The 10,940-nt window shown below is 40.4% G+C and overlaps 1 pseudogene; it reads right to left on the reverse strand.

Moving 5' to 3' along the window:
* Window positions 1-7,156: 7,156 nt before the first annotated feature.
* On the reverse strand, window positions 7,157-7,678 carry LOC142431526 (rRNA-processing protein FCF1 homolog pseudogene; annotated as a pseudogene).
* Between the last annotated feature and the right edge of the window lie 3,262 nt (window positions 7,679-10,940).

The raw sequence follows: 10,940 nt of genomic DNA on the forward strand, positions 1-10,940 counted from the left end.
ACATATACGAACGTCCCTGGATTGGTTTCTCGAGCCAATCCTACAGCCTAACACAGCTTGCCTGTTTTGTTAACCTCCACAGTCTGTTTCTTTTGGTATCAACGTCTTTCCTTCCCACCAGCCCCCTGCCCCACATTTCCATTAAGTATGGTATCATAAAATATTTGTCGTTTTGTGATTGCTAATTTCACTGAGTGTAATAACCTCCAGGTCTATCCATGCGATAAGGTGCTTCATGGTTTCCACACTGATTTGTTGGATTCAGAGTATTCTGTTGTGTGTATGTACCAAGATTCCTTTATCTATTTTTCTACTAATGGGCATTGAGGTCATTTCCCTCATCTTGCTACTGTGGCTGCACTCTGAGGAACATGGGTGTGCATACATGCGTTTGTGCTATGGCTCTTACTTCTTTAGGGTACATCCTCAGCAGAGGGATGGCTGGATTGTAAGAAATTTCTATTTCTAGTTGTTTGAGGTAACATCATATTCATTTCCTCAGTGATTGTATATATTTGCAGTTGAGGTGACATCATATTAATTTCCACAGTGATTGGATATAGTTGCAGTCCTACCAGCAGGGCATGAGGGCTTCATGCCCTCTCAAGCATTCGTTGTTTCCTATTATGTCTATCTTTTATTTGACTGTCATTGTCGGTGTGAAGTAGTAGCATGTAATTGCTTTGATTTGGATGTCCCGAATGGCTAGTGATCACCAGCAATTCTTAATCTGTTTATTGGCCTTTTGGGTGTCATCTTTGCTGAACTGTCTGTTCATGTCCTTTGCCCACTTTTGAACTGGGTTAGTCGTTTTTTCTTCTTGAGGTGTTTAGTTTTCTATGGACTTTTAGAGATCAGTCACGACCATTGTGTTGTCAAAAAAAAATTCCTACTCTACGGTTTCTCTTTCTACCACTGGATGAAGCATTTTGATGCACTTAGTGTCTTATTATAATAAGTCTCCATCGTCTATTTTGTCTTCCATTGTGGGTATTTCCTTTTCATATTTTATAGTGTGCTATGCCCTTCATTTTGTCTCATTTTCCTCATTGTTGGTCTTTAAAGCTCTGAGATTCACAGTTAGGTCTGTGATCCATCTTGACTTCATTGTTGCACATGGGTGAGATACAGGTTCTGTTTCTTTCTTCTGCAGAAAGAGGTCTCATTTTGCCAGCACAATTTGTTGAAGAGACGATCTTTTCCCCATTATATATTTTGGACCCTTTTTTAAAGATCAAGTTGTCTGAAGGTGGATAAATGTATTTTGGGGTTTTCTAATCTGTTCCATTGTACCAACACTAAGATATTTTAACCATGTTGACTGTGTAATAAGATTTGAGGTTGAGAAGTGAGGCACTTATGTTTTTGTCCTTAAGACATTCTTTGCTTTTCCTGTGTTTCTTCCCTGTCCATATAAAGTTAGTAATTTGAGCCTACTAAGGGGAAAGGGGTGACAAAAATATGAACTCTATTTTGGAACTCATATTAGAGAAAAAATTGTTGCCTTTTTGAAATGTCATTTTATTTGCTACTCTCTCAATACTTGAAAGCTATAATTGGCCTGAAGATCAATGGGTTATTTTTGGCCTGGTGGCTCTATAGTAAATTCCACTGAACTTTAATTGTTTAATCTCTTTGTTCCCTGAGGAATGACTTTGGATATTAGATCCAGAGGCACAGATTCAGAGACTGACCTAGATCCATTTATCTAATACATTTAATTGAGTGCCTCTGATATGAGTGATTGTTTGAATCACTAATCTCACAATGATGCACAAGGCAGGGAAAGTCCAATTTTTCATGACATTTATGTTCTGATGGGGGAAGGGAGACAGAAAGGAAATATGCATTGAGAAGAAAAAAATTAGGCTAAGTGTTACGTAGATTTTTTAAGAGGGAAAGTGGGGCTACTCTATATGATCAAGGAAAACTTCTCCAACGAGATAATATTCAAACTGATTTACCGTAAAGCACAGCTTCTCATCTGACCATGGAGTTTACTTTTCTTAAAACTGGTGCACATAAAAAAATCTGCATAAGAGCACAATTCTTAAGGAATAACAATCTTTACTCATTTGTCTAGATCATTGTTTGACATAAAAGTGATTTTTGGAAAACCAATGCATTTACTCCTCACTTAGCAAAACAATTATGTTGAAAATTCCAGGATATTATGCAAAAATTGGTATTATGCAAAAATGGAGGGTGACCACATCAGATGAATAATGAAGGATGACTACATCATTACACAACTGCCAAATCACAACAGTATATAACTGCCAAATTACATCACTGTATAATTGCCAAATCCTGGAGAATCATATTCCAGCCCATCCAAGTTGAAACTTAACTGTAACCCACAGCTAGTGTGACTTTTGTCACATAGCATGTTGTTCGTTGCTCTTATCTGTATCAGTGTACATGGTCTGGTCTAGTCAGATTTGTAAGGTAGAACTGGGGTCATGATAGTGGGGTTTGCCGGGAGATGAAGCAGTAAGTACTAGAGCAATGTTGTATGTTTCCTTGGTGCTATACTTACTGCACCCTGGCTGTCATGTCCCTTTGGTGTGACCTTTTGTGAGGGGATGTCCAATTGTCTACAGATGAGCTTTGGGTCTCCCTTCTGACCATCCTTGTTCATATCAAAATGGTTGTGTGTTTTGGGTCATCTGATGCCTGATACCTTATCCTGCCAAAACAACGTGATCACATGGGTTGGCGTGCTTCTTCCTTGTGGGATTGGTTGCCTCCCTGCTAGATGGCCACTTGTTTAATTTCAAGCCTTTAAGACCCCAGATGCTATATCTTGTAATATTAGGCACCATCAGCTTTCTTCATCACATTAGCTTATGCACCCATTTTGTCTTCAGCAGTTGTCTTGAGAATGCCAGGTAATTAGAACAAAGTGTTGGTGTGTTGGTGGAGGGCTTGTGTAGAGGCCCAATGTCCATCTGTTACCTTAATAGTTAATCTATAAATATATGTACATAGACCTATATCCCTATTGTTATATATTAATACATTTACATATGTGCATGCCTATATTTATACCTCTATAAATGTCTTTTGTCTCCTAATTCTTTCCTCTATTTCCTTTTAATTTCCTCCTGTCCCACTATCATGTTCGACCTTCCGAGAATACAGAAATTTCTTAATATAGTTCTTCTACCCAACTCTCTGTAATTCCCACCAAATGATTGGGTGGGATAATGCAAATAGGATGTATGTAACACTAAGGGAGGGGATTGGTCAGTTTTTATTATCACTTTCCTCGCTCAAAGGATGAGCCATCTTTGAATCAGAACACCCTGAGGACCTTGGAAGAGCATATTCAAGACTTCTTCCTAAAGTGGCAGAGGCTACCAGGAGCAGATGCATCACAGGCTGTGGCATGGGTACCCAGGAGAAGCCCTTAAACTATGGGGCACCATTTCATCTATGGTGTTGTAGGACAGAGTGACAGGTGGGCTGGCTTCTAGCCAATGGAGGCTAAGGTCCAGGGACATAATAATAAATGGCAAAAAGTTGGACTCTTTAAAGTATTGGAAAGCAAGGATGTCCCTTTGATGACTCAGGTGAACCTGACCCAAGCCATGAAATTTTCAGTCACGTAATATGCATTTGAAAGTTGGCCATTGAAGAAGACTGAATAATTGACATATCTGAATTATGGTATCTGGGAAGAATATAGAATGTGTCATGGACTTTCAAAATAAACCAAACTCTTTTGGAAGAAGAACAGCCAGAAAGCACCATAGAAGCAAAGATGTTGAGCCATTGTCTCATGTGTTTCAGGCATGCGATCAGGAGAGCCCCGTTCCTAGAAAAGGACATTAGGCTTGGTGAAGACGAAGACGCTTGTTCAAACATAGCAATCATAATGATGGTGTGGGGGCAGCCAGTGTTGTGTTTCTATGGGTCAGAACCAACTTGAGGGTACGTAAGAAAAACACAACAGGCACGCACATTTTGTATATTATGGAATCTTTCCAGGAAAAGTATTCATTTCAGCTGTTATGACTGCTGTTTTAGCCAAGTTGGAAGGACTAAATTTCCAAGATAAAAAATATCATTGTCCTTAGGAATATTTTAATGGTGAGATATTCACTCCATGTTAATCAATTAAATAAGTCCCACCTCCACCTACCACAGGATTGTCTCTCCTTTCCCTTGTTGCATAGCCCAAGGGGCATCAGATACATTTACATGTAAGTGTATTTTCTTTATAGTCCATATAGAAGTTTTCAACATATAAAAATGCTCAACTTTCTTTTCCCCTTTTTCTCCTTTTCTCCTGCTTTCTCTTCCTTTTCTCATTTCTTCTCTCCCCTCCCCCTGCGCCCTCCTAAAGCACTCCCTGCTTCTTCATTTCTCTTCCTCTTATTTTTTCCTTCCTTATTTGTTTCTCTCCACAAATATCTATAAAACACTCTTCTGGATGCTGAGGGTTCTTGAGGGCACAGTGGTTACTCATCGGCGACTAACTGAGACCCCTGACTGCTCCTCGGGAGGAACATGAGGCTTCCTATCCCCCTGAAGAGTGACACTTTGGAAACCCACACAACCAGTTCTCACTAGTCCTGTAGGGTCACTGTGAGTTGGAACTGACTTGATGACAGAGGATTTAGTTTAGTTCTGGAGGCTAGAAATTGAAAGATTCTGGTCCTTGATGATATTAGAGAAAAGATAAGCTGCTTGTTCAGCTCCTGCAATAGAATAGCAGAATTTATTTGCTCAATCGTTCTTTTATATCTTTATCGATATCGTATTTATGACATAGCTACTGTGTTCCAGGAACAGACATAGATCATAGAGATAAAATAGTGAGGCCAACAGATAAAATTCTCTGCCCTTAAACAGTTTGGGATTTAGTGACGTTTCCCAGTATTTTGCTCTCTCGAAGGTTCTGGTAAAAGAGAATTAGCGGCAGGCAGCACACGGGGTACGTACTACCTACCCTAATGGGAGTGCTTCCCTCTCACGCTCCAAGTGCCTAAGGCACTGTTCATCGCCTGCCTGTAGTTTGCATAGATGAACTTGGATTATTCACTAGGGGATCAGAATTAAGGGCTATAGATATTGGATTCTGAAGAAATAGTGTTGTTTTTTTTTGGCCAGGAACAAAACAAAAATGTAAAATCGTGTACTTCCAGAATGAGTATTCCTATCTCAAAGAGCAGGATAAAAGATGACATAAACTGAAGGTGGGAGAAAGGACATGTCATGTCAGCAGAAGAGCAGAATGTTTACCTCGCCAGAATGGGCACTATTAAGAAAATAATTAAAACAGATTTTAGGAGCCTAAGTTAATGCTAAAAAAAAAAAGGCCAAGTTGATTCCTTGTTGCTTAAGAAGGTAGTTATAATTCTTAATAATTATTCAGTTTGAAATGATGCTTTTCACCCCTGGTTGACCAGCTGCCATCGCAATCAACCTAGTCTCATATAAACAATCTTTTAGTTTGGAATTTCTTCACCCTCCACTGCAAGCCTTAAATTAGAGGGTGGGGACTTTAACACTGAATTAATTTCCTAGGGCTATTGTAACAAGTGCCACAAACTGGGTATTTATTCTCTCACAGATCTGAAGGCTAGATGCCCAAAATTGGAATAGCAGGGCCATGATCTCCCTGCAGTCTCTAGGGAAATGGTTCTCAACCTTCCTAATGCTGCCACCCTTTAATATAGTTCCTCATGTTGTGGTGAACCCCAAACCATAAAATTATTTTCATTGCTACCTCATAACTGTAATTTTGCTATTGTTAATTATCATAACATAAATATCTGATATGTAGGAGGTGTTTTCGTTGTTACAAATTGAACATAATTAAACATAAAGCATAGTGATTAATCACAAAGCAATATGCAATTATATATTATGAAATGTTTATATGTTTTCCCATGGTCTTAGGAGACCCCTGTGAACGGGTCATTCGACCCCCAAAGTAGTTGCGACCCACAGGTTGAGAACCGCTCCCCTAGGGGAAGAACTCTTTCTTGCCTCTTCCAGCTTCAGGTGGTGGCCCAGCTGTTCTTTATGAAAGCACAACTCTCCTCCCTGCCTCTGTCTTCCGTCATCATATCTCTTTCCCTGTTTGTCTCTTACTCTTCATGCAAGGACACCTTAGATGAAGGCTCATGTTACTCCCATGTGACTTCACATTAACTTAAATGACCTCTGAAAGGACACGGCTTCCCAACAAGCCAGGGTCTTGTTTTTGTTTGGGGGAGACACACAACAACCAAACACCTTGTTATGATGATGGGGTCATGATGGGCAAGTCTTAACAACTGCAAAGGTGAGAACTGGCAGACCTGGAGTGAAACCACCCACTGAACAGGGACAGCCGTAGACCATGCGACCTCTGTCAGCTTCCTCAAAAGCTCCTGCTTCTGGCTTGGGTTTTCACTATACCTAGAATGCCAGCAAGTTAGATTGATATTGTGCTAAGAGATCAAATAAAATGAACGAAAGAATAGAATCAGCAATGTGTAAACTGCTTTACTCCAATCAATGTTTATAGTAATTTTGCAGAGCTCACCAGCAGAGCTGTCTCCATCTTCTAAGAATGTCACCATTACTGCTTTTTGTAGGCACCTACTGTTTATTAAAGCAAATCTGTTGCATTAAAAAAACTTCATTTCTTTTGTTTGCATTTTTCATTTCCTGCCCATGCCATTCGAGCTATTTTTACAAATGTCATCAGTCAAATCCACGCTTCTGTAGCTCATTCATATATTGTATCTTCATAGTTATATGAGGTTTTATTGACTATGACCAAAATATATCCAAAAATGGCTTATAACAAAGATTAACAGCACACAAAAACATTGTATTATACTTGGAAATCAAAGTGGTTTAGATTCAAATAGATTAAAACATATGTAAGTACTCAAGGAATTTTTTACTAACCAGAAGTCTCTGATCCTCAGAAAAACAGATGACAGCTTTGAGGATGTTTTTTTCTGCATATCAGATTTATTTAAAAATGCAACAATCTGTAAATGGAGATAAAATATTTTGGAAGCAGTAACAAAAACAAAGAACATCTAATCACACATTGGCCTCCAATGCACAGGAAAAAGAGCGTCCACTGAAGGGGCAGCGTTGTTGTCAGAATCGAAATCATGGGGCTCCACAAACGCCAGGCGTCTGCTCAATGTGGACCTGTGGTCAGAATCTTCCGGATTCTTCGCTTTGGGCCAAGGTCAACAGTGGCCACAATGTAACACTTGTGTGGTGTTACTCTGTGGACTAAGCAGTCATCTGCGTAGGTTCCTTTGTGCGTGCATGGTAACCGTTCAAATCTTGGGTCCTTGGCGATCCTTAGAGCCACTCGATAATTCTGCCCTAATTTCTCAGTTTCAGCCATGACACAGTCAGTTATACAAGGAATACACTTGGCATACCGGCAGGCCATCATTGACTGCACTAGGTCCAGTTTGGCTTTGATGGAGAAGTTGATGAAGTTGGTATCCACCAGGGCCCAGCTGTGTGCGATATTGGAAGCACAAGCAGGAAGGGTGTTGGGGATTTCTCTTTCTTTGAGTGCGCTGGGATCTTTCGTGTCTTTCTTTTTAGGGTTTAATCTTTCTTTTTCTAGTTTAAGCCTCTGATCTCGGAGACTAAGCATTCGCTTCATGGTCACATATTTCCTTGTTTTCTTATGCTTCCCCATCTTCCAGTCATACTTTGCTTCTCTCTTCCGCAATCCATGCCGGCGCCCAGCTTTGCGGATTTTATCTTCCAGAATTTCAGTTTAAATAAGAAAGATTCCAAAGTTGATTGTGGGTGATGATTGCATAACCCTCCTTGATATGCTCTAATGATTGAATTGTATGCGACATTAATTATAGCTCAATTCAAATATATAAATTATCTTTCAAATAATACGGGCTTGTTAAGCATACAGACTTAAGGGTGTAGCCCAGAGCTGTTGTGGTGGTTACACACATTTATGTCAACTTAAATGAAAATGGAGTGGAGTCTAGTTTGTCAATCAGGTCTCAGTCTGGTGATCCCTCCTTGTGGGCGTGGCCTTCTCTGGAGGATTCTGGGACTTCCTCCAGAGAAGCCTTTCCTGTCCCTGGAGGTAGGACAAACTCTCTTCTTCAACTTCCTGTTGAGAAGCTACATGGAGCCATGCTGATAGCAGCCAGAGCCCTGGAGATGCGTCCACCACCATTGGATTCACAGGACTTTCCACCCACTGGCTTGTGATCTTCCTGCATTTGGCATCATCGCTTGTGCTGTGCGAGAGAAATTCATGGGCTGATGTGGGTCTTATGGGCTAATATCAAACGTATGGACTTGATCTGGACTCTGCTGGAATGTTTACTGATGCAAAATTACTACTTGATATTAAGTTCACTCACATACGTATATGCGTGTATCTGGATTTGTTTCTCTAGTCAACCTGGCCTTATACAGCTGTGCTACTGCGGCAATGAGGTGGATGCACACATATTAGGAGGGGAAGACAAAGTTCCTCTTTATATGTTGGTGGGCCCAAGAATGCCAAGGAAACCAAGAAAATCTTGGTTATCAACAGAAGCGTGTAATCTGTTTCACTGACCAAGAGGGTGAGATAAAGTGGAACCCAGATCAGTCACACAGTCCCAATCCTTATCATAGAAAAAGTGTTAAATGAATGCCAAGGCTAAAATCGAAGGCAAGATTAGAGACAAGTGTGAAGTCAAATAATTTACAATGAGCCTAGGTTCCAAGAGTTAAATGAAATAAAATGTGGGTTAGAGATGTGAATGTGAGTTAGCAAGAGGTGTTTTTGATAGAGATGTAAATAGTAAAACTCACTTCTCATTGATTAGATCTGGCAAAAGTCCTTTTAAAGAGACCAAAGTGAAACTTCAGGGGTGGCTAACTAATGTCTTATGGAAAGAAGGAAATTATAATATTGGAACCAATCATAAGAAACCGTTTTCTATAATTTTTTGCATTAAAATTATTTGATCAAATCTTAGTCAACATCTCAAGGAAGATGTGCTAGCAGTAGGGAAGTTTCAGAGGTGAACACTTACAATAAACAAATGAGAATTGCTTTATGAAAGATGAAAGATTTATACAATTCAGGGGAAACCTGAGGTGGATGATTAGAAAATTCAATGGTACAATATGTCATGAAAATTCAGGGGGGAAAGCGAGATGAAGCAGGCAAGCAGAAGCCGACATGAGAGAAGAGAGCCACCAAGCCGCATGAAAAGCACTTGAGATCTCAAAGGGCAGCACCTTCCTCCAGAGGTGCCACAGAGAGAAAGCCTTCCAGAACCCGAATTCAGACATCCCAACGTTCTAAATCCGGAGAAAAAAATTCCCATTCGTTGAAACTATCCATTTGGTGCATATCTGTTGTAACAGCTCCAGGTAACTAAGATGCGTGTTTGCTCCTTGATCTGGTGCATCCCGAAGGAAGATCTCCCCTCCCACAGGTGGGGCCACTTTCCTTACTATGGCCGTGGACGGACTCTGTGCACTTGTGGAAGACAGATGGTCAACACTGTAAGCTATTATGTCTAGGAGTGCAATGAAAATGCCCCCCCAAATCAAAGAATATAATTGAAAGATGCACTTTATGTGTATAAAAGGCGAAACAATACATTCAGAAACAATCAGAAATTAATTATTGTTCATATTTTCCCTAATACTCTGACCAAAACTTGAATTTGGGGTTATCTTTTTTTTTTATTTTAACAATTTATTGGGGCTGATACAATTCTTTTCACAGTTCATACATATACATACATCAATTGTATAAAGCACATCTGTACAGTCTTTGCCCTAATCATTTTTTTCTCTTTTCTTCTTTTACATTTTATTAGGGACTCAAACAACTCTTACCACAATCCATACATATACATACATCAATTGTATAAAGCACATCCATACATTCCCTGCCCCAATCATTCTCAAGGCATTTGCTCTCCACTTAAGCCCCTTGCATCAGGTCCTCTTTTTTTTTCCCCCTCCCTCTTCATTCCCCCCTCCCTCATATGCCCTTGGTAATTTATACCTTGTTATTTTGTCATATCTTGCCCTATCCGGAGTCTCCCTTCCCCCCTTCTCTGCTGTCCCTCTCCCAGGGAAGAGGTCACATGTGGATCCTTGTAATCAGTTCCCCCTTTCCAACCCACTCACCCTCCACTCTCCCAGCATCGTCCCTCACACCCTTGGTCCTGAAGGTATCATCCACCCTGGATTCCCTGTACCTCCAACCCTCATATGTACCAGTGTACAGCCTCTGTCCTATCCAGCCCTGCAAGGTAGAATTCAGATCATGGTAGTTGGGGGGAGGAAGCATCCAGGATCTGGGGGAAAGCTGTGTTCTTCATCGATACTACCTCACACCCTAATTAACCCATCTCCTCTCCTAAACCCCTCTATGAGGGGATCTCCATTGGCCGACACTTGGGCCTTGGGTCTCCACTCTAACCTTCCCCCTTTATTTAATATGATATATATATACATATATACACATACATATATACATATACACATATATACACATACATACACACACTTATATCTTTTTTTTTTGCATGATGCCTTATATCTGGTCCCTTGGGCACCCCGTGATCGCACTGGCTGGTGTGCTTCTTCCATGTGGGCTTATTTGCTTCTGAGCTAGATGGCCGCTTGTTCACCTTCAAGCCTTTAAGACCCCAGACACTATCTCTTTTGATAGCCGGGCACCATCAGCTTTCTTCACCACATTTGCTTATGCACCCATTTGTCTTCAGCGATCCTATCATGGAGGTGTGCAGTCAATGATATGATTTTTTGTTCTTTGATGCCTGGTAACTGATCCCTTTGGGACCACTCGGAATTTGGGGTTATCTTTAATGAAACACAACAACCTTTGATTGTTAAATGCAGCAGTGTTCATGCATGACACAATGAATGAATAATGATGTAACTAGTATTGA

Source organism: Tenrec ecaudatus, chromosome 1 (genome assembly GCF_050624435.1).
Source record: "Tenrec ecaudatus isolate mTenEca1 chromosome 1, mTenEca1.hap1, whole genome shotgun sequence".
In the NCBI taxonomy this organism is placed as follows: domain Eukaryota; kingdom Metazoa; phylum Chordata; class Mammalia; order Afrosoricida; family Tenrecidae; genus Tenrec; species Tenrec ecaudatus.